This window comes from Camelus bactrianus, chromosome 12, assembly GCF_048773025.1.
Source record: "Camelus bactrianus isolate YW-2024 breed Bactrian camel chromosome 12, ASM4877302v1, whole genome shotgun sequence".
NCBI classification, from domain to species: domain Eukaryota; kingdom Metazoa; phylum Chordata; class Mammalia; order Artiodactyla; family Camelidae; genus Camelus; species Camelus bactrianus.
In genome coordinates this window covers 48,579,437-48,604,508 of record NC_133550.1, presented here as the reverse complement: position 1 = coordinate 48,604,508, position 25,072 = coordinate 48,579,437, and the positions used below count along the sequence as shown (strand labels likewise).

Sequence of the window (25,072 nt, the reverse complement as noted above, 5' to 3'; positions counted from 1 at the left end):
AATGGGGCTGAAACCATGCAATAGAACCGAGATACCTCATAGAGGTATTTTAGCCAAGACAACATCATTGGAAAGACCCTAAAGCCTGATATTGAATTTACGGCAAAATAATATTAATAAAAATAACCTATTGGATACTATCAACAACCTAGACAGGGTCTAGTGGTCTCAGTAAAATGATGTCTGTCTTCAGGATGATCTCTGATATCATGCAGGGTCCGTTTTGGCCCCCTATTTTTCCTTTGAAAAAGAGCTCACTTTATAACCTGTACAAGGAGGAGAGAGACTGAGCTTCAGTTTGAGGTTCAAAACCTTAATCACTCAGTGGAAATTCTAGATAGCTTTCTTTTGTCCTCAAGACTTTTCATATCATGCTTTAAAGGAGACGCAGAATGTGAGGAAGCTCCTTCCTGCTGTGGTTCAGTGATTGACAGAGGAGCTAGACAATCTCGAGAAGAAGTTCATGAGACTGGAAATACGATGATTTAAAACAGAGCAGCCCTAGGAAGAGTATTGGCTTCCTGAGGTTGTCGATATGCCAATTGAGGGGGGAAAAAACTGTTGTACCTTCAACTCTACAGACTTTTATGAGAACTTTAAAATTACTAAGAAGATCTGAAAAACCAATAAAGAAATTATGAAATTAATTGACTTGGCTAATACCACCATATCTGGTTCTGTAGGACCTTCAGAATGAAGGTGGGATCTGTTCTCTGTGTTTAATTTATGCACTCTCGGACTTAGAAGTCTACAAACTCTGATTATAATTATTCTCCTAGTATTTGCCTGATGGCACAGTTCAAACGTGTGATCTCTAGCATCTTAAATGCTGCTGTAAAGTCACTGCCCTGTCACGGGATCCCCCAAGATGATCATCTCGCAAAAAGAGCAAGAGAATTTGATATGTATAATAGTTGAAATGACTGCCACCAGCAACTTGCTGTGCAGCCATGACTTTCCAGAAGGTGATATAGGTGGACTGATCGCTTCCCCAGACAATAACCATCTATCCTCTAGCCTGAGCTGAAGAATGACAGCAAGTGGGAACTGAGAATTGAGGCCATCCCTGTCACTATGACTTAGAAGAGACTAGATCACCCATGTCAGCCTAACTTAGTTGTTAGTTCCAAGAAATTTTGCTGAGAAAAAAGTAAATCTGTGAACCAATAAATAACTTCACTGTTTGCTTCTGGAAACTCCCACAGATCAATTTATTGGAGTCTATAGATAGCTCCCCTGAGAAAGCAGCTTGCTTATCAACCATAGTTTATTTATCTAGACTTTGCTTTATGACCCTTCTTTCTCCATGTCCACTAACCCTAAACTGTTAACATCACTAACTTTATTTAAACTGAATTAGTTTGTCATCTTTAAATACCCACCTAAAACAAAGTCAGCTTATACTACTGTGTGGTCAGGCCATTCAAGATGGCTGTTCTCTTGCTTTCTGTACATCCCCTGCTCAACCAGTGCCTGCCTCACCTACACCTTACTTACCTGACTACCCTTCCTATGTACTTGCCCCAGGCCCAGCTAATGATTTTTCTAGCTTTACATTAGAACATTTCCATTCTTATCAAAGGGGCAGTGAGGGGTGGGCCCCTCTGACAGTTTCCCTGGTAACCAATGAGCAAACCTGACATCAATTCTCCCAATAACAAGTAATCTCCCCTCCCCTCAGGAGCTAAGGCTGCCTACTCATCATGCCCGCCGTCCACCGGACACGATGGGGTATCGCTCCAGGACCTTGCTTCAAACATATAGGTAGGATTCCCCTATCCATAAACCATCCATGTCTCTGTCGCTGACTCTCGGCTCGCTCTTTGGTCTTCAAGCTGAATGGGAAAAAAGAAGTTAGATCGTAAGTTGATAGCTGTGGCTCTGGGCTGTCTACTGCTTTCTATGTTAAGAAAAGCCACAGATGTTGAGCTAACAGCCAGGTGAAGTTTTGGCATCCCAGCAGTGGGGAAGACATTCTGTTAACTGGCCAGGAAATGTTAAAGATGGCCTCTGTGACTAGCCACTGGGCCCTCCAGCAATGCTTACACCTGGCCATCAATGAATGATCTCCCTCCTCTCTTGGGTAGTGGCCGCCTGCCACACTGCCAGGCCCAGTGAAGGAGATGTACCTATTCCTCCTCTCCACTGGCAAACCGTGGGATAACTGCAAGATGTGTTAAGAGAACTAGGCATGAAAGATGCTGCATATGCCCAGCCCTATCAGGGCCCAGACAATGAGTTACTGACAGCAGGAACAAAGGACGTGTTACTACAGCCCACTCCTGGATGATGGTATGAGGCTTCAGTTTCCATCCTGAGTCCCTCAGTAGGGCATCCAGTTGCTTGGGTGGTTCATAACAGACTTAGGAGAAACAGAAGAGATAATGGTGCTGGGGTGATCAGAGGTCTGTTCCATCTTGTAGTTCCCCTAGGGTATATTTTGCAAAACTGGGGGCTCTTCAGCTGTGCTCCCTTAAGTGAAAGAAAGTAATGTTTTTATTGTAACACTATTTGGCCTTAGTAGCCTTGAGATCTGGAGAATAATGCCCCTAATGGCTCTGCTATTACATCAAAGTAAGCTTTTTGTAACTAGTGTGGCTTTTATCTTGGATGTGTGCAAGAGTGCCTCAGGTGCAAATTGTGTTCCCTCTCCCTGGTTTTGAGCCTCAGCAGGGGCCCGAGAACCTTGAATGCTGATTCATTCTCCTCTCAAAGTGAGGCATGTGAATGTGACTAAATGAGTCTATTACTGTTATTTGTTGAAACTGAGCTGGCTACTTAGAAACTGAAAAAAAATTTCTGAAGATGCCCAAGATGGGACTTTTGACATTTTGCATTTGCTGTTGAAGGAAGTTAGCTTTCTAGAAGGAATTGGTATTTCTCCTCCTGTGCCTTTGAGATGTAAATGATCTGCCTGGGAATCTCAGGAATTTTAATCTAATCCCTGAGAATAAAGGGGGAAAAAAGATCTTTTTAACTCTTGGAGGAAAACTGTGAGATCTCTGTGTCTACATGGATATATGTGATTCCGTGTGCTTGCCGACATTGGTGTGTGGATGAGCTCTTTAGAATCATCGGTGTTAAGAATAATACTTCCATTTACTAAGTTTACTAAGGGCAAATATGACCTTGTTGTATCTGTTGAAAATGGTCAGGAAGGAAAATGACTTGATATAATGAAACTTTAAGTAAATGTAAATAAAAGCTTTTAGGTAAACTCTATAGGAATAATGTTTTGGGAATGTCTATGTAAAATGTAAAATGATCTCTCCAGATTTTGGTAAGTTAAAACTAAACCAAATTAAATGAAAAGAATTCATTGACTATCTGGGTCATTTCAAATAAAATAAAATATTGGAATGTTAATTGCTGAGCTGGTCTAAATTTACCTACCTTCAACTGCTTAGGAGAGGAAGACTAAAGCATAAGTTTTCCAGTCAGGAAATGCTGGTATGATAAACAGTTCACAATTCCTTGTTTCTTGTTTTTTGCCAGATATTAAGGTTTTTAAGGGTTAAGATTATAGTCATAGTTCTAGTTATTGAAACTGTAAACTGAAATAAACGCACAGCCTAAAAGTTGAGAGTTATGTTTTATTTGGCGGACATTTCTGAGGACTCGAACCCCTTGGAGCGCCGGATGACAGCCTCTCAGATCGCTCTGAGGGATTGCTCTGAAGAGGTAGGGGAGGAGCTGGGATATATAGGAGCTTTACAACAAAGACCAGGTAGTGGGAATATTAAAAGATTACTTGTTAACTAAAGAAAACTAGGCATCTCAAGTTAAAGAATTTAGCGCTTTTCTATATATGGGAGGAAGCAAACATTTGGGCTTACTGAATTCATTCCTTTGACAAACACCTGGCTAAATAGGGCCAGTATCCTGTCCTTTTGTATTCTGAGTCCCTCGGAGTGCACCATTGTGAGTGGCTGCAGAGGCTGGGCTGCAGGCTTGTCTTCACTGGGGGGGTGGGGGCAGCCGCTGATGACTTGATGGTTTCAGCATTCTTTGTTTACTGATATGGTTTGCAGTATTTTTCGTTCACATAACCAAGTTTCTTTATCAATTGCATTGTAATTAGGTGTTTAACCATGCCTTTTAAAGTCTTTTGTCATTTATAGACAGCTATTCTTATAATCTGATGCTTTTGCTAAAGTGCTTCATCTTCAGTAAGAGTCATAAGAAAGACCTTTTGACAAGCACAGGTCTCTGATAAATTTCAGATCATATCACTGAACTAAGTCAGAAATTAAAGAATCCTAGTGGAAAACCTGATGGCTTCATAAAAAGTTAACAGAAGAATTGGTTACTGAATGAATGGGTGAATATGGTTATAATTTTTAGGGTTTTTGTCTGGAATATTACCGGGTTTGATCCATGTTTTCCAGATATGGGAAAGCCCTTCTCCTCAAGTTAATTATAATGTACAGTGATTTGGCAAACTACACCTGTGGGCAGAACTGAAGTATTTTTATTTTCTCTCTGCCTGATCTACTCACTAGTCTAGGGTGTCTCTGATGAATTTTTTTAGGGCCATGTAGCTGGTAAATGGCAGAGTCAAGATTTTAACTCAAGGTGAAATCCACAGTCCCGAGGCTTTCCATGACTTCAGATTCTCCTCCTCTCTGACCGCATTCTCTTGCAACTCTCTATTCTTTGCCCCGCAGTTTTGTTACCCTAAAAGGTAAAGACCTTGGTTCTTATCATACCTGAAAGACAAGTTTACAGTCTGGAGACAGTGCATTGTGTAACGAAAGATTTTAAAAGATTTATTTAAAAAAAGGAAAAGTGCACCTCCAAGAACAGGAGGTGGGCTGATCCAAGGAAGGTTTTTGTCTCCCCTTTTTCTCTTTTTTATTCCCCTTTCTCTTATACCCTGGCTTAGAGGTGGTCTTTTGACTGATTGACAGCTTTTGTCCCTGGAATGCTTAGTCATGTTTGGCCTATTTGCACATGTCCTTACCCATGGTTTACACAGAAAAACCCATGGGGAGGTAGGCGGAGCCTAAACCACAATGTTAATTATAATACAATGAACGTTGGGACATGTCTGGTTAGGTCCTTTCTGCTACCGCAAAGTCGTGGCTGTTGGGTTCTAACCAGTTTCTTGCTGGCGCTCATTTAGAAGAAGTAAAGTCCCTTTTATGCTGGAGGCGGGCATAACACCGTCTTCCGGACCATCCTTCCCCTCCTCCACCTGTCTGCCTGGTGCCCCCACTTATCTAACTACCGAACAGTTTTACTGGCCTTCTTGTTGCTTCTCAAGTACACTAAGCAAGCTCCTGTCTCAGGATTTTACATTTGCTCTTGCCTCAGCCTAGAACCTTCTTCCTTAGAATCCTGCAGGATCTGCTCCCTTCCACTCTTAAGTTCTCTACTCAAATGTTACCTTAGCATAGAGGCCATCTCTGACCATTCTGTTAAAAAAGTGTTACATTCTTGCTGGCATTCTCTATATATTAAACGTGTTATTTTTACTCAGCATTAATTACTACTAGATATATTATACAACGATCTGATCTGTATACTTATTTATTACCTTTCTCCCTCCATGATAGCAAGAATTTTGTCTGCTAGTCATTTCTGTATCCCTCACATCTAAAACTGTGTGCTTGGTACACAACAGGTAAATAGTAAATGTGAGTAAATGGATGATGCTGTTAAGCCATATTTTCCATGATAATTCTCACTTATGTATTTTTATAAACAGTATTTCTGAAAATTTATTTTAAAAGTATCAGAGCAGAAATTTGTTACTATGACAATAATAATCTCCATTTATTTCATGATAGTTTCCATCACTTTTTTCAAAAGCACTTTATTCTGGGAAAAAAATACTATAACAAATAATGTTTATTAAGCTTCGAATACACAGGAGTTTTTCATCTGACTAACAACATTTGTTTACCTAAATAGATCATTGTGTTCTAGCCACAATAGTCATGTATTGAATCAGCAACCACTTGCTTACCAATAGAGCTACAGAATCTTTTTTCTTTTTTCCATCTATGAGGAGGAAAATAGAGAGAAATTATTTTCTAATTATTTTGAAGAGTCAGATTGTGACATTTATTGGCCTGAAATTTAACCTACTTGCTAGCTAACAAGTTTGCCTGCCAGTTTACAGATGCTTACATAAGACACAAGACTTCTATTAGAAATTTTATTACTCACAGAAATGGCAGTAATGAAAGTAACAGCATTTGAGCCAGTTCTCTGAACCTGGGTTCCCAAAGAGGGATGTGAAGGGGGCCACATGATGCCTACCCATGCAACAGATTGCACTACAGAAGAGAACCCTAAGCTCGGGGACCTTGAATCTTTGATAATGTGCAGTAAGCCAGCCTGACTTCTGTCCAGAGGGAGATATTACTGTACTGGACAATAAACAAACCTGTCCTTTGCTCCAAGAAGAAGATACTACCTCCATCTTGCAAAGCTGTTCACTGTACATACATCCTTGAAAAGACAGTCTAGAAAACTAGCCATCAATGTGTCTGCTCACAAGATGTACAGAAATGTGTAAGCCCCATGGAGAAGTGTCTCTCCACAGGCACAATTTGACATTAATTCCAATATGGCAATGCAATAAAGTTTTTTTTTTAATTGAAGTATAGGTGATTTACAATAGTGTGTTAGGTTCCGGTGTAGAGCAAGGACAAATGAAAGCAACATAACTGGCAATAAAGTTTTTAATTCACCTTGAGAGCTCTTCACTGAAGTCCTCCCCTTTTCAACATGACTCCATTAATACCTAATAATATTTTAGAAATCAGGTTATAAATTGCATCCTCTGGGAATCCTCCCATGATCCCTTGAGGTTGAAATAGGTGCCCCTTGCTCCCACAGAATTCTGAACATCCCTTATTTTCCTATCACACCTTACTTTGTATTTTAATGGTCTGTTTAATTGTCTTTTACCCCCTTAAGCCTTCTTAAGGGTAAAAGGCTTCTTAAAGGTAAAAGCTGTGATGTATTAATCAATGTGCTCCTAGGAACTTAGAAAAAGATTTGACCCATTGCTAATAATACTCACTAAATAGTAGATCTTAATAGTTTGGGATAATTAAGAGATTTTCATGTACTATAGAATTTTTTAACTCTTTATTAATATTAGGTATTCTGTAAAATATGTCCTAAAATGCATCTTGATAAAGAAGTGACTTTTTTTATTTTTAGTTAATTCAGAGAAAAAGGTAAAATTTTCAATTGAGAAGAATTAAATAAACCTGATTAAAAAAAGTTGATGCCACTAAAATTAATTATTCAGTTTAGCTTAAGAAAATACATTTTAATAGTCTGTCACAGTGCTCCATTAGTTAACTGGGAATCTTTGACAAGCAGATACAGATCTTGAGAAAACTCTACCTTTCAACATTAGACAAAATTTTGCAATTATTTTCAAATTAAAGAATGATCTGTTTTAAAACCAACACTCCAGGGCAGTCTTACATTTTCTGGGAAATATAAGGAGAAAAACAATTTCTGTCTCATATGCTCTTATATTTTTACTTAAATCTAGGCAACTATTCCTTCTTTTTCTTTTTTTTTTTTTTTTTGATTTCTCGTTTTCAAATAGAAATCTCACGTGAGTGTAGGCCCTATGGAATTAAGTATGTTATATTAAAGATGACTATATTGCATCCTAAGCACTGTAGGAGATAAAATTTTTATAATAAAATTTATACTCAAAACTAACAACACATCTATTTTCTCTATTTTTAAAAAATGAAGTTACCATAACAACAAAGTAATCTGATGAATCCAGTAGCTCATTATTTCAATTAGGTTTTTTTTTTTTCCCCAAGAAAACAGAAAATTCTGTCTCCTTCAAGAATTTATAATGTACTGGGCAAAATCAGCTATAAAATTAGTTTAAATGAAAATATCCAGTTAGAAGAATGCATCTTTTAAAAATAACATCTGCCAGAAATTTCAGAATCCTACTGAGTCTGGAAATTATTCGTTCCTCTACTTAATCCCCAGGCATCTTGAATTTCAATACTTTTAAATAATTCCTCTGACAATGCCAAATAGAACTAAGGGTGAAATGGCAACAATTAGCTGTGAATTGGCATTTTGAATGACAATGCAAAAGCTGAACATTAGTTGGGATTTGGCCAAAAGATCATAGAGTAGAGAAGTGATATTCTTTCCTTATTAATTAAGTAGTTTTAATACTGCACACTATTTTAGAAATTTGAGTAATTATTTTTATTAAAAATGTTAATGCAATGCTGGTTTCCGAAGAGTTTCCCCACCAATATCGCTTTAAGTGCATGGTCATTCTAAAACTCCACACTGCTCAAAGTAACACTTAAGTAGTTTGAAATATAACATATTTTAGCCCACTCATTTGCGTTCTCAACAAAAGAATGCAAAGGTCATTCAATCCCGACAATTTTTTTAAAAATCAGGAAAAGTAATATTTTAGACATTTGTGTAACTCTCTTTTATCTGGTTAAATACACTCGTTTCTACATAATTTTAGCTAAGTTAACTCATTCTATGCCCTGGATTTTTGTAATTGATTCCCTTCATAATCCTTTTTAAGATTATATATGTATCAAATGTAGTTTAAAACATTAACAGTAATGAACCTCAGTAGGAAAAATTAAGTTGAGCCGAATTCACTACCTTTCCACACCTAATTAACATCACTCAGACACACTAAGAGTTTCTTATCAAGTTAATAGCTATCAGTCTAATTAGAGAAGCCGTTAAGATATGCATAAGGAATTAATGTAGACAATTCTAATTTACTGAATTTCATTTGTTATAAAGATGAGATTTAATACAGCTAGATAAATATTAATAGTTAAATCTGTAAATCTTACACAGAGATGTGATTTAAAAATTTGATGGCCAAGTTTAAATATACAATGTGTATGCAGCACTGAAGCTAACCTTTTGACTCTGAGCAGTACACATTGTTGTTCTAAGTTTCAGTCTCACAGTAGGGTTTATGCTGTTACTAGAAATTAATCTTTGGATAACAGTCAATGATACACTGTGTGCCAGGCACTGTAGTAAGCATTTTATAGACATAATTATACTTCATCCTTGTAAAAACACTAAAATGAATTATTACCATCCTCATTTTACAGGATTCTGACTGCCCCCAGGGTCTGGACTCTGAGCCACATACTGCAACCCACTGACTTAGTCGCTTCTCTCCATCTGTCCTTGGTTGGCATTTTAACGTGCATCAATCTCATCCTAAGATGGCTACTATGCTCAGAGCTTGACATTTAGGAGCGTTGGGGTGTCCTGAGACACCGTGGTCATGTGATCTGAGGCAGCACTGGGACAGTGACAGGAGGGGGAAAGGTCAGTGACTCTGCCTCCTCTTTTGGGTTGTCAGATTATCAAATAGGAATACAGGACACCCAGTTAAATTTGAATTTCAAATAAACAACAAATAATGTTTTAGTCTAAGTATGTTCCAGGCAATATCTGAAATTCAAATTTTATCTGAAATTCAAATTAAACTGGATGTCTTGTATTTGACCTGGCAACCTAGTCCCATTTACCCCACACACAGCTGTGAATAGTAACTATGGTTCAAATTCCAAATGAGACTTTGGAAAATACACTAACATCCATTTTTAAAAACCATAATAGGAGATATCAGGGTTGAGGAACCCAAGATCTATATAGAAAAATATTGCAAAATGGAAATAGATTACGAGTAAACTTAGAAAAAACATGAACTCATTTTACATGTACTAAAACCAAAAAAGTACAAAAAATAATTTTTTTGAAGTACAAAGTCTACAAAAAAAACCCTAAGAAAATAGCAATAGGATGTTAAATATCTTAACTTTGTAACAATGCATATTGGAAAGTTGCTTTCCATTCATCTTTGATCTTGAGATTTCTATGAGAGGAAGGGGCCACTATTATAGCAGTATTTATAAGAGACAAGAATCCTATAAATTAGATTCCGTAAGTCCATTTTTGGGTTTGTGGCTTTAGCAGGCTTCTAACTATTGGCTTTTCTTAAGTTAATATACAGCAGTTGGCGTTATTCAGAAAACATATTCCTGCATTCCACTCATTCATTCATACTGCTTTATTTTTGAGGAAACATAAAATTTGAGCTAAGTACCTTTTCTAAAGGTCTCTTTATCCTTTTTATAAAGTTATAGCAAAATAAATGCCTTTTCTGTAGGTTTACCCTTAGACTATGATTACACGCATGCTCAAGGCTTGTACTAAATCTTTTTTCAGTTGATTTCGAAGAAAGGACTTTCTCCGCTTCATTATAGTCTCCCAAACCACATCTGGCTTCTTTTGTAAAGCTGCAGCTTGCTGATTTCTTTAATCTGAAATTCTCTGTGACTGTATTTTTTTCTGGAAGCTGAATTTCCCTGGCCATTACCACTTTAGGAAAGGAAAAGAAGTGTTTTTTTTTTAATGTTCGTTACTTGTTTTTTTCTTTTTAAAATATTTTTACCACACAGAGTCACATCGTACTTGCTGTCCAAGAAAATATTATCTGGACCCATGATACTTCCTTTCTAACACCATTTACCTCTAACAGTAGCAGTTCTTGAAGACATCCTCCTCCTAATCCTTCCCTCCTGCTGACACACACATCTGGCAAAAGTCCAGGTTTGACTGAGCCGGATATCTGCCTTCTCCAAACCTGCCATCAAGAAGCTGAATGTTGCTGAGAAAGGCACATACCTGGGCTGACTAGTTTCACTTAAAATTCAGGACCCTAAACCTCAAATAAACACTCAGCTCTGCCTAGTCATCCTACTCTTTTTCCCTAGTAAGTTTGTTTCCCCACTCTGGAATTGGCAACTGTGTGCTCGACCCGCTCTCCTCAGATCTCCTGTATTCCTTTATTGCCCTACTTTAAAGCAACAAACTTCATACCTCTTTCAGAAAATAGCCTTCAGACAAGAACGTCCCCATCCTCCCACTATCCAATCTGCAAGCCTACCACAGCAAAGCTTACAGCACAACGTGAGCAGTGTGCTTCCACTGACTTTCCTTCCTTACAAAGGTCCCTCCTTTTATCAAAGGCCAATTCTTCACCCTGGGCTTTGAAACATACAGCCTGTAACTTTCTCAAGATTTTGCTCCTGAGTTTATCTTCTCTCCTTCTTCTTATTGCCAGTTTTCTCTACACGAATCATTGCCTTCAACATACAGGCTGTACTATCTCCTGTCTTCAAACAAACATTCCATAACAAATATCCACCTACAGCTATCACCTCATCTGTTAGATCTACTGCCAAAAAAATGTCTGAAAATATGTTTACATTCACTGTTTCCACTTCCTCACTTTTGGTTCAACTCTTCACCCGCCTTTCAGTCAAGTTCTAAATTGCAAGGTCACAACAAACCTCTTTACAACATGGTAAATCTAATGGACACCTTTCAATATACACCTGTCTTACACAATTTCATAATATTCAGCTTAATTGAACACTGGTCCTCCTTGAAATTTTTCTCTCTTTTGTTTCTGTATTAGTCTGTTTTGGCTGCATTATGCTATATACGTTACACTGTGAAATTGTATTGGCTTAAGAAAACAAAATGGCTATTCCTGATTCTAGTTACCTGTCAGCTTCTGTGCTTTGCGTGTCATAGCTCTGCGGCAAGTTGTACTTTCAGTTCATACCTGCTATAGGTGTCATCTCATTCTGGAACGCAGGTCAAAGGAGCAGCTTCTCTCTTGGACATACCCTTCCCTTGGCAGAGGGCTCAAGAGCAAAAGGTCTGGCCAAAACTTGCAATGCTTCTAAATTTTCTGCTCAGATATGGTGTAAATCATGTCTGCTTACATCCCATTTGCCAATGCAAGTCTTATGACTTGAGTCCAAAGTAGTGCAGTGTGAAAGTATCCTTCTCTAAGACTTATATGGCAACAGGCAGGGAGAGTAATCCTCTTACAAGACAGAGAGTGGTTCCAGCTCTATGGTTCGTTCTGGCCTGTGGGGAGGGGACAGGAAGGGCTGCTGTGCAGGTGGGTGCCCAGAATGGGTTCTGGGACGATGGAGCTGGAATGAAGGTGAGGCCCCGGCCACCCTGTGGTTCTCCAGCACTGGCTCCTGCCCCCAGACAACCAGGTTTTATGCTCTCCTGTCACAAGTGCTGCACTATTGGTTCTCATTTTTTAAATCTACAGCTTCTAATTTATGTCTATGCAAAAAATAAATTATGCCCAGGATTAAAAAAAAATACACAATGGTACAATCTACCAGTTTCTGAGATACCACATTCTTCAGATTGTGTTCCCATTTCATTGATTCCTTTTTCTTAGTCTCTTTTTTTAGTTCCTCATCCTCTTCCTTTTTAACGTTGAAGAATTCCTAAGATTATTTCTGGGCAAACTTTTCTATATGTATACTCTCTTCCTATTTTATCTCTACCATTCCAATGGCATTTAAACATTAACTGTAATTGAATGACTCCCAAATCTACATTTCATTACTGATCAACTGCTCCCTTAACATCTACAAAACAGAGTTTTTGATTCCCACACACACAAATACAATATCTCTTATGCTTCCACATCTCACTAAGTAGTTCTAGTTGTCCAAGATAAAAACAAAGAATTTGTCTTTATCTTTCTTCTCATCTGTGACATTTAATTCATCAGAAATTTCCAACAGTTTTCCCTTTATATATGTTTGAACTTACTTACTTCTCTTCATCTTTACTACCTCTACCCCATTTCATCTCCAAGGAGCCAGAATCATAGTAGGTTTGGGGGCTATATTTTAAAAAATAGACAGAACCCCATTTCTCAGAGAGCTCTCAATTTAACAACATGGAACAACTACATGCATTTTTTTAAACTGTGAAAGATCACAAAGTACATGTTAAATTTAAGGAAAGTATCTTAGTGCTAAGGAACACATACACAAAATAAATTAATTCTGGTTTGGGTAGTTAGAGAAATTAACTATGAGGAAATTCTCTCTTATCTTTTTCTTACAGGATTGGTAGAATTTTATCAGGCACACTCTGATAATGGGTATATATGTGTTAGTGGAGAGGATTTTGGGGGAAGTGATATTAATACAAAAGTTGGGAGAAAGAATCAAAAAATAAGCTCTATAACTAGGTGGGAAGCAGGTGAGCGATTCTGAGAACCTGAACTTGGGTACTGAGTATAGAGATTGAGACGAAAACAGGAATTCTAAGGGGGAAGGGTAAAGCTGAAGTGGTGGACTGCATGCTTAGCATACACAAAGTCCTGCGTTCAACCCCCAGTACCTCCTCTAAAAATAAATAAGTAAATAAGCCTAATTACTTCCCCTCCAAAAAAGTAACTTAAACATTTCTTAAAAAGACAAGAATTCTATAGGTAGGCATTTACCTCTTTTGAACAACTCAGTATTAATGATGAGAAGAGATACATGCCTTTACACCAAGATATGATAAGAAAGAGGTCACTCAAGATATTTAAAAATCTTGAGTGGCTTCCTCTAATACTGAAATTACATGATATATTTCAATGCCAGAATAAAACAATTAGAAGATTAGAAAGATATAGACAGATTGCTGTTCTAAAGTTATTTTGTTCCCTGTGTACATTTTTAGAATGCATCAAAAATTTCATAAAATGGGAAAAATCACTAGATATCACAACTATTTACTGAAGTAAGCATTACCTTAGTCTCTAAAACTCAGCATTTGTTTCAAGTTGAAGATCAATGGAAACATTATTGATCTAGCTTCTGAATATGAAATGTTGTAGCCTCACCCAAGCTATAAATTCAGAACTCAGATTATGACTGCCCTATCAGCCGAGAGCCAAAGATTGTTGAAAGAATCTGAAGATAAAATTTAAGGTAGACAAGATATGACTTATTCATGCTTTTATATTTTTAGTATCAGCACTGAAGCTGAAATTTTCACTATTTTGTTGGACTATCTTGGATGTATTTTAAGCATCAAGAAAAAGTGGCATATCCCATCAGTTATTTCAGGGCTTTAATCTATAAAATGCCCTGTGAGGTTCCACATATGTCCACAGAAAGATAGTAATGTGTTTTGATACATATGTAACAGATTATTCCCTTTTGTCTTCCACCAGTCCACTAAACAGATGCATCCTTGGCCTCGAGGGGTGTATGTGAAGTGACATGTTTATATACACCTAGAATTCCCAGTTTGTCAAACCATTCTCTACACCTCCTAGCCTGAGGACAAGTTGGACAACTGGAAGGAGAAAAACTGCTGAAATCACTGTAAATATAAATAAATCTCACAAGTGTTTTGATTAAATGCAATGTTCTTTCCTAATTCTCCATTGCACTTCTGAAACTTTGCCTAAGTGCTACCCGTTCTGAGGACAGAAGTCATGTGGGTTTTTTTGGCTTTTAAAATAAATGTTTATAGAACCCTTACCATCTGTTAAGTACTGTGCTAAATGGTTTACCTCATTTAATTCAATTCTTCCAAACACTCGGTGAGGTAAACCCTATTATTATAATCCCATTTTGCTGATAAAGAAATTGAGATTTAAAGAGCTAAGTGACTTGCAGATCATAAAATCAGGATACAGGTCAAGACTTTTTTCCAGAATAATTCCTAAATCAAAAGAATCATTGAAGCACATATTGAGGCATTCATTTTTTTCCCAAAGCTAAACATTTTTCCTATTACAGTTTAAGAATTATCTCTTTTCCAAGGAAACAGAGATAGGTGAAGAGGAAGCATGGGAATTATATCTCCTTATTTGAGCATAAGGCAATTGATGTATTTTTCTCCTTGTGGAAGTAAATCACAATCCTCTGAAATTAATGAGTTGTCTCTATATGTTAGGAAGACAAATGACAATGAAACAGAATAGAGAGCCCAGAAATAAAACCACAGGTATATAGTCAATTAATTTATGCCTAAGGAGGCAAGAATATACAGTGGGAAAAAGACAGTCTCTTCAATAATTGATATTGGGAAAATTGGACAGCCATCTATATGCGAAAGAATGAAATTAGACTACTATTGTTGCAGAAAAATGTGTTACAGCTCAGTTGTGACAGCAACCTGGATCAAGGCAAGAAACCAAGCAGCACTCAGAGAGTTGGAGAATTCAGATTTATTATGCCAGCAGGCCCAGAGGAGTTAACACTCCAAGCTCTGGACCCCGTCTGTAGGTTTATACCAGCTTTTATAGGCTCCCAGTTTACACTTTGCAACATCATATGCAAATGAGGTATAATGAAAGTTGACTAATTAGGAACAAACTTTGTAGAAATGGACCAATCAGGAGGGAGAGAAATAACCAATCAGGAGTGAGGGAAGTGGACCTATCAGGAGTGAAGGAAATAACCAATCAGGAGTGAGCTCAGGGAACCAATAGAATTTTAGGGGTAAGTAAGCCATTTCAGAGGCAAAAAGTGAGATAGAGCCTCTGGGCCAGTGAACTGGATGGTGCTGGCAGAAGAGTAGTGGCCCTGCCTGGGGGTTCTGCCTTTTTATGGGGCTTCCCACCTCACTGTCTTACACCATACACAAAAATTAACTCAAAATGGATTAAAGACTTGAACGCAAGACCTGAAACCATAAAACTCAGGAAACACCTAAGCTCCTTGGCATCGGTCTTGGTGATGGTTTTTTGGTTCTGACTCCAAAAGCAAAGGCAACAAAAGTGAAACAAATGAGTGGGACTACATCAAACTAAAAAGCTGCACAGCAAAGAAAATAATCAACAAAATTAAAAGGCAATCTACTGAATAGATGAAAATATTTGCAATTCGTATATCTAATAAAGGGTTAATATCCAAAATACATAAAAAAACTCGCACTACTCAATAGCAAAAAAAATCCCTAAACAATTCAGTTTAAAAATGGGCAAAGGATTTGAATAGTTACTTCTCCAGGAAGACATACAGATGACAAACAAACACATGAAAAGATGCTCAACATCACTAATCATCAGGGTAATGTAAATTAAAGCCATAATGTGATATCACCTCACAGCTGTCAGAATGGCAATCATCAAAAAGACAGGCAATAACAAGTGCTGGTGAGAATGTAGAGGAAAAGGATCCCTTGTGCACTATTGATGGGAATGTAAACTGATGCAGCAGTTGTGGAAAACAGTATGGAGTTCCTCAAAAAATTAAAAATTGAATTACCATATGATTCAGCAATTCCACTTCTGGATATTTATCCAAAGAAGAAAAAAACAGTAATTCAAAAAGATGTATGCACCCCTGTGTTCACTGCAGCATTATTTACAGTTGTCAAGATATAGAAACAACCCAAGGGTCCATAATTGAATGAATAGATACAGAAAATGTGATTTTATTTATACACACACACACACTGAAGTACTATTCAGCCATTAAAAAAATGACATTTGTAACAACATGGATGGACCTTGTGATTATTAAGCTAAAGAGAAAGACAAATACTGTATGTTTTCACTTATACGTGGAAACTGAAAAACAAGAAAAACAAACAAATAAAACAAAACAAAATAAAAACTAAGCTCGTATACAGAGAAGGAATTGTTGGTTGCCAGAAGGGAGGGGTGGAAGGTGGGTGAAATGAGTGAAGGGGGTCAAAAGATACACACTTCTGGTTATAAAATGAATCAGTCATGAGGATGTAATGTATAACATTGTGACCACAGTTAATAATGCTTTATTGCATATTTGAAAGTTACAAAGAGAGTAAATCTTAGAAGTCCTCATCACAAGAAAAAAAATATGGTGACAGATGGTAACTCGGCTTTTTGTGGTGACCATTTTGCAATGTATACAAATAGCAAATCATTGTGTTGTATACCTATAAATAATATATTATATGTCAATTATACTTCAATTTTTAAAAAGGTAATTGATTCATAATGCAATTTAGCAAAGTTTATATAGTCATTCCACATTTTATTAACTATTTTATTCATATATTTAGGCCCTATCTCATCCTACAAAGGAACTGAGTTGTTCATAAAGTATTAATTATGAAGTCAAACTAGTTCCCTCCTCATATAACCAAGGACTTTTAAGGTTGAAAGAAACCTGGAAGGCCATCTATGTCAATCACACATAAATAATTTCAATACTACATTGTATCTTATCTGGGTTTAAACATCTGGAGTGAGAAGAAACTCAGAATGTACAGAGGCAGATCATTTCTTTAGCTAGTAATTTATTTACATCATTTCCCCCATATTTTGAGCCAAAAACTGTTTTCCTGCACCTTCTATTTGTTTATCCTAATTTGGGGGCCATTTTTAACAAATATATTGAGATTCACATACTATAGGATTCACACACTTAAAGTGTACAATCCAGTCCTTTCACATATATTCATAGGGTTGTGCAGCCATCCCTACAGTCCATGTTAGAATACCTTAATCATCTCACAAAGAACCCTTGTACCCCTTAGCAGTCACTCCCTCCCCATATCTCCATTCCAATCTTCCAAGCCCGGACAACCAATAATCAATTTTCTGTCTCTGTAGATGACCTATTCTAGATACTACATATATATGGAATCACATAATCTCTAGTCTTTTTTTTTTTTTTTTGGACTGACTTCTTTTCCTTAGCATAATGTTTCCAAGATTCATCTAAATTATAGCATATATCAGTACTTCATTTCTTTCTATTGCTGAAATAATATTCCATGGTATGAATATGCCACATTTTATTTATCCTTTCATCAGTTGATCAATATTTGAATTGTTTCTATGTTCTGGCTATTTTGAATAATACTGCTGTAAATATTTGTGCGTAAGTTTTCTATGTTTGTATGTGAGCATGTTTTCATTTCTCTTGGGTATATGCCCAGGAGTAGAATTTCTGGGTCATGTATTAATTCTACACTTAACATTTTGAGGTACTGCCAAACTTGGTTTGTTATTTTTCCTAACATAGCTCTTTGAGATATTTCATACCCTAAAAATTATGTAAAATATACTTGTATATTTTAAGGTATATTAATAAAACAGATGCCTAAATTAATCAGGTGAAAATAGGACATTAGCAACATCCTGGAAAGTCTGAAATCATGCCTTCCTCTATCATGTTCTCCCTCCTAATGGGAGAAACCAATATTCTTACTTTAAAAAATATATGTATTCCTTGCTTTTAACAATGTAGTTAGTTTTTTTTTGTTTGTTTTTTAACTTTAGTTCAAAAGGTTTTGTGCATACTATTAAGTTACTTCTCTTGCTTATCATTTTATTTGTCAGATTCATTCATTCATTATCACATCTAACTGTATATTCAGTTTCATTGCTATATGACATCCCCTTCCCTGAGGATACCACAATTTTTTAAATACATTTTCCTGTTGATGAGCATTTGTGTTGCTCTCAATTTAGTTATTTTTAAAACCTGACAGCATAAAATTTTGTACAGTTATCTCTGGGGATAAACATGCAGGAGATTCTCTAGGGAATATATTAGGAAAAGAATAACTATTTTGCATGTCTGCAACTTTTCTAGATGTCATACTGTTTCCCAAAATATTTACAAAAAAATCCTATACTTCTCATTCTTGCCACACAATTTTTTTTTAAATTTCATGTCCTCTAGTGAGTAATACCTAGTTATGACTTTAATTTATATTTCTTTAATAATAAATGAAATTGATCAGCTTTTTATTTGTCCATTGACCACTCAGATTTCCTGTTGTGTGAAGTCTCTGTACAAGCCTTTTACTCATTTGTCTATTGAAATGTCTGGTTTACCTCATTAATTTCTATAAATTATGAATATGAATATTTTATTACTTATATGTGCTGCAAATTCTACTCAGTGATTGTCTCTATTTTTTTGATGTGAAATTCTCAGTTTTAGTGTAGTGAAACTAATCATCTTTTCCTTTATGGTTAGAGGTTTTCATGCCTTAACATAGAAATATTTCTGTATATCAAGTACATAGAGATGTTCTTCTATTGATATCCTAAAATCTTAACTTTAAGTCACCTGCATTTCACTTTTGTGCAAATGCAGAAAATTGTATGAAAAACTGGTTATAATTTCTGCCCATTTCTTGACAAATATTCAATTACCCCACTACCATAATATGAAAAGACCATTTTTTCCTCTAACTGCAGTGCCACCTCTGTTAAATATCCCTGGATCTGTTTCTGGACTGTCTGCCCTATTCCTCTGGTCTAGGTATCTAAACCTTTTCCAAAGCAACACTTCATTTTATAGCTTTATAAGTCTTAATATCTGTTCGAGAAAGTTCACCAACAATCATGTTCTCTTTCTTCAAGAAAGTCTTGGTTTTTGGCATTTCCATAAAAAGTTTAGAATTAACTCCTCAAATTCAACAATAACAACAGCAACAAATCTATAGAGGCCTTAGTAATAACTGCACCAAATCTACAGATTAAATTGGGAAGAACTGACATCTTTACAATACTGTTTTCCAATTCACGATCGTAATGTATCTGTTTATTTGGACATCTAGTAACCTTCAAAAACTGTCATAATTTTATCTGTAGCAATCTTGCATACTTTTGTTAAACTTATTCCTAAATACTTGATATTTTTGTTGCTATTGTAAATGTTCTATTCTAAAATTATATTTTCTGTTTGTGGCTGATATAGCATTGTATATTGATTTGTTGTTGGGTATTAATTTTGTATTAGGAACTTTGCTGAATTTTTTTTGCATAATTTATGTATATAATGTGGAATGAAATTACTATTACTGGGCAATCAGGTTGCAGATCTTAAAAGAAAGCTTTCAATATCTCATGAAAAATTGGTATTTGGTAACACAATTTCATGAGCCTTACTCAGTGAACTAGAATGTTTCCTCCAATTCTGGCCTCTCCTAGAGTTTGCACAAGATAGCAATTGCTTCTTGTTTATCTGGTAAAAGTCATCTGGCTGTGAAGCTTTCTTTATCAAAAGATCTTTGGGTAATCAATTCATTTATGTTTATGGAATAATTCCTATTTTCTCTTACTTTCACTCACTTTGGGAAAGCTATATTTTCTTAGGATTTTGAACATTTTTCCATACTTTTATTGGCATAAACTAATCATAATGCCATCTATCTGTTTACTGTCTGTAGCACCTATGCTTATGTTCCTTTTTGCATTCTTTATAGAGATTATTTATGCCTCTTTTCCTTTTCTCATATTCAAACTTTCCAGAAGTTTGTCAACTGTAATTATTGGTCCTTTTCAAAACAGCTGACTTTTGGCTTGGTTTATACTTTGTCTTGTATATTTGTTTTCTAGATCATTAATCTCTGCTCTTATATTTATTATGTTCTGTCATATAATTTTGGGTTTTCTTTCCTATACTTTACTAAATTTTGGAGTCATATGGTTTACATTAATTTTCAGCCTTATTTTCAAAGGTAAGTATTTAAGGCTCCAATTTTATAATTATTGCATTAGCTATATCCCCTTAGATTTTCTATTTAGTATTGATTAAGTTTGAAATAGCCTCTAATTTCCTCCAATTTCTAGTCATAATTTCCACCTATGATTTTTTTCTTCGAACCATGAATTATATAAAATTGTGTTTCCTAATTTCCCATTTTTTGGAGATCATATTAGCTTTTTAAAATTGCTTTCTGTATTTAAATGTACTTTGGTAAGAGAACATGTTGTACATAATTCAGTCCTTTTAAATTTTTTGAAACTTTATTTAGGGAACACAGTTAATTTTTAAAATATTCTTGTATATGCTTTAAAAGTATGTATATCCTTGAGTTTCAGAGTGTACTAGGTCAACATTATGCTAATTATCTTGTTGATATAATACTTATTTGTTTGGTCTGTTGTTTCTGTCAACTAATGAGAGATGTCTGCTAAAATCTACCACCATGACTAGAGATGCATTTATTTATTGTGGTAGTTCTAAAAATTATTCCTTTATATATTTTGTACATATCCATGTACATATATATGGATATCCATATATATGTATAATTTTTATATCTTCTTTGAGAATTGAGTTTTTATCCTTTGAAGCGACTGGCTTTATCTCTAGCAATCCTTTTATACACAAAGTCAGTTTTGTCTCATAGTTACACCTGTTTGCTTCTGGCTAGTATTTGCATAGTAAACTATTCATGATTGGAGGATTATTTTGTTGTTTTTGCCTTTCCTCCCAAAGTGATGAAAATTTTTCCTGCAACTCAAGTCAAAATCCAACATATGGCAATAATTTCTAAAGAGCATTTTTTCTTTTTTCATGGTCTAAGTGGCAAAGAAACTTACCTCGTAAGACCCTGGGGCTCAGAGTGGGTAGAGACAGGTTTAGCATCTCATTCACACTTAACCTGAAGTTGTAGTCCTTTGTGGCCTCAGAATTCCAGCATTAATTCCCCCTCCACCCTTTTTTTTTTTATATATATCCTCAGCGTTGACTCCACATACAGTTCCTCAAGGGGTCATCACATTTGAAACTCAAAATTGCCTAGTTAGGGAAAAAAAAAATGATAGCCTTAGGCAGCAAAAGCCCTCAGGGCAAAACATCTTCACATCTTCGAGGCAGCCTGTCTTTCAAAGTTCATGGGATTTTAATTTGCCACTTGACACATTTGCTTTCCCTCTAAAAACTTTATGATTATTCTTTCTATATCTTAACTGAAAAGAATTCAAATGCTAAAGTCAAGGGGACCTGAATGAATATCTCAACTTAGCAGGTTAGTAGCAGTGAAATGTGGGCACATCACTTCTCCTCTCTGAGCCTCAGTTTACTTCGCTATAAAAATACAGGTACATATTGTTATTGAAGTGATTAAATGGGATCCTGGGCAGCACTTCACACTCAAGATTCATTAGCTCAAATGCTTTGGGTTGCAGGAGACAGAAAATCCAGTCTCAAAAGTCACTGTAGGTCACACATATGTATAAGTTTAGTTTATTCAGTAGTTCAAGGACATTATCAATGATCAGAGTCTTTATATCTTTCTTCCCTGTTATACTTCAGCATACTGGCTTCTTTCCTCTATGATCTCTTGATGACATTAGCATCTTCAGCCATTTTTTCCTTCATGGCAAAGTCCAAAGACCTTAAGAAACATTTTCCTTTTTATGTCTCTCAAAACCTTTCCCAGTCGACTCTCCTTACAGGTCAAAAATGTTCTCTCTTGACCATTTCCAATCATTGACAAAGTGGTACTGATGCAGGAAAATGTATAGTGAGAGGATGGCTATGTCCCAGGTCTCAGTTGAGTCCCTGGGACATGCCCTGCCAAGTGTGGGTCCTTGGCTTCATGCAGGAAAGAATTCATGAGCAAGCCACAGTTGAGTAAAAGTAGATTTATTCAAAGAGATATGTACTCCATAGACAGAGTGCAGGCTGTCTCAGAAGGCAAGAGAAAGGCCACGAGGTGAGAGGTTGGGTGCTTAGTTTAAAGTAAAAGTGCATGTGAGAGGCCATGAGGCATGGGGATGGGTGTATAGTGTAAAGTAAAAGTAGCTACACACTCCATAGAAGGGTGCTATCTGTCTCACTCAGAAGGGAGAGAGGCCACGAGGTGCAGGGTTGTTAGTTTTTATTGGCTTGGTAACTTCATATGCTAGCAAGTGGGAGGATTATTCCAACTACTTTGGGGCAGGGGCTGGGTTCCCACGAATTGGGCCATTGCCTACTTTTTGACCTTGTATGGTTAGCCTCAAAACTGTCATGGCGCCTGTGGGAGTCATTTAGCCTGCTAACATACTATAATGAGCATAAATTGAAGCTCAAAGCCTACTGGAAGTCAAATCTCCCACCATCTTGCGCCTCAAGGCCTACCTGGATTTGAATTTTCCACCATGTTGGTGTTAATTGCTGTGTCATTCCTTGAATGGCCGTGCCTTGCCCCCTTCCTTCCTGTCTCAGTATGGAGGCACAGTGATTGTCTTAAATCATGACTCTGGGGCTAGGGATAATGTTTTTACCCATAAACACATGGCTGCTATAGACTGCTTATAGCTGAAGAAAACTGTCATTTTGTTAAAAGGAAAAGGAGTGAGTTGGCTATGGGTAGAAATAAGTAGTCTTAAGTTTTTATTACATTATTATTATTATTATTATTATTATCATTATTATTCAATACATTAATTGATAAAATGTATTCCACATGGGACAGCCAAAATGGACCTTGAAATATCTGAAATACACTGTTAAAATTGTTACATGTTTACACAACTCCATTAATCTGGACCCTTTGAATTGTGTTCCTAGGGCAATTATTTTTCTAATTCACTATTAAAGCATCTTTTTTTATAAAATCTTGCTCACAACTATAAGATAAAAGAGCTTGTCTATTGACTTACTAAAGTTCAGAAAGACTACACCTAATGATATTTGAGGGAGAGTGAGTTTGTTCATTAGTCTAGTATTTCTGTCAAAAAGAAATTTACTTGGACTGATATGATTCAGATCAGCCAGACAGAAATTCAATAAGGAAACACAGGCCTTAAATGACAGATAGACCAGATAGACTTAATTGATATTTATAGAGCATTCCATTCAAAAGCAGCAGAATACACATTCTTTTCAAGTGCACATGAAACACTCCCCAGAATAGAGCACATGCTGGCCCATGCCCTCCTCAGTAAATTTAAGAAAATTGAAATTATATCATGCATCATTTCCAACCACAACACTATGGGGTTAGAAATCAACTTCAAGGAAAAAACTGCAAAGTACCCAAAGATATGGAGGCTTAACAATATGGTACTAAACAAGTAATGGATCACAAGGAAATTAAAAAGGGAATCAAAAAATACCTACAGAAAAATGAACATGATAACATGCCAATCCAAAACCCATGGGATGCAGCAAAAGCAGTTCTAAGAGGGAAGTTTCTAGTGATACAAGCTTACCTCAGGAAACAAGAAAAAAATCTCAAATAAACAACCTAATCTTACACCTAAAGCAACTAGAGAAAGAAAAACAAACAAAATCCAAAGTTAGTAGAAGGAAGGAAACCTTAAAGATCAGAACAGAAATAAATGAAATAGAGACAAAAAAAAAAAAAAAAGGAAAAGATCAATGAAACTAAATGCTAGTTCTTTAAAAAGATCCCATTACTTTTTTCTAAAATTTAAAACGTTTTCCATGTATAATTATTTCATCACTGTAGCCACTTTTTAATACAGCTGTGGTTTTCATCATAATATGGTAGTCAGTGTGCTACATCATATGTCCAAGTTGTCATTTGTATTCTGTCTGTAGCTTTTTCTAAGTCCAGAGCATTTTTCTAGTCCTACCCAGATGTCAGTACACAGTTGTACTTCCTCCTACTTTTCTCAGTGTATATACCTGTTTCTTGGTTCATCATAATAAAACATACTGTATCAATATTCATATAGAGCAATGTTAGCAAATCCAGATTGAGCCTCAGATTTCATAGGCAATATAATATAAATATCTTTAGAAGGAGATGAATAACATAATAGATAGAACTCTCAAGTTTCCTGTCTTTCTTTCTTCTCTCTTCATCTTCCCCCTTTCACTGAATTTCCTTGGATTTCTTGACCCTGACTATTTGATAAGTTTATATCCGGTTCTTAAGATGGTGGTGGGTGTATAGACATGTTTGAGAAATTAGTAAGCTATGAACCACTTCAGTAAAAAAAGTCCAGATATCCATATGTACACAGACACGTACACACACACACACACACACACACACACACAGAGGCAACTTAAATGGAACAAATCACCTAGTTATCTCAATATTGTGCATTCACAATACAAGTATTATTTTCTCACCTGCTAATGAGGAACTTGGATTAGATGACCTCTAGTCTGGCAAGCTATAGAAAGAAAAAAGAAACAATTTCTCATTACATAAGTTTCCCACATTTGGAGATAGGAAGCATTGTAATCACCTCTCTTCTCAGGGACTTTGAGGAAAGTGATAAAGAAAGTATTTATATCTGAAGGGATAACAATTGATGCGACTAGTAATTAAACCATAAGAGTTTATTTTTCTTTTCTCACTGTTTTCTCCCAATTAAAGCACAGTGACCCTCACATTGGTGTCATTTTGGTCTCAGATAATGGCCTTAATACTAACCAAGGGGGAAAAAAAGTACTAATTATGGAGAACATTTTTTCACTTTTTGTGTTCCAGTCTTAAACTTTATTCTATTGCATTTATTGTAAAATGG

General features: G+C 36.1%; 1 long non-coding RNA gene across 1 annotated transcript in view; it reads right to left on the bottom strand.

The window, feature by feature from the left end:
• Nucleotides 1–13,993: 13,993 nt before the first annotated feature.
• The window catches only part of LOC123617993 (uncharacterized), a 30,903-nt gene continuing 19,824 nt past the window's right edge, over nt 13,994–25,072 (bottom strand). Inside the window, exons 2-3 of the long non-coding RNA XR_006726320.2 lie at nt 24,672–24,715; nt 13,994–21,377 (exon numbers count right to left, since the gene is read on the bottom strand). This is a non-coding gene — a long non-coding RNA (uncharacterized LOC123617993). The remainder of the gene's footprint in view (nt 21,378–24,671; nt 24,716–25,072) is intronic.